Raw genomic sequence first — 418 nt, 5'->3', positions numbered from 1 at the left:
CTTTATCTAATTTAATCCCTATAGCAAAACCAAGCAAGTATTTTATCCGTGTTACATTTTTGAAATAGGAGTGTCACAGATATTGAATAACTTGCCCAAGTTACATGGCTAGTATAAAGTTTATAAACAATTTGACACTGTAGCCACCATTCTATTTGTGAGCCCTACCCCCCCAATAAAGACAAGAAACCAAACTAAGAAACAAACCAAACCTCAAGAGTTGTCTCTATTTGTAGATCTTTTGTTCGTCAATAAATTCAATATAGTCTTTCTGTCTCACTCCAAAGCTGCTCTTTCTAAAGGCTCTAATGACTATCTCTGATCAATTCTGTATCCTCACTACTTCTGTGAAGCATTTGCTATAGCTGACCACTTTCTTCTAATTGTAAAACTTTCTGCTCTTGACTTCTATGACATC

The sequence above is a fragment of the Pan troglodytes genome, chromosome 1 (assembly GCF_028858775.2).
Source record: "Pan troglodytes isolate AG18354 chromosome 1, NHGRI_mPanTro3-v2.0_pri, whole genome shotgun sequence".
Lineage (NCBI taxonomy): Eukaryota > Metazoa > Chordata > Mammalia > Primates > Hominidae > Pan > Pan troglodytes.
This window is presented reverse-complemented; position numbering follows the sequence as displayed.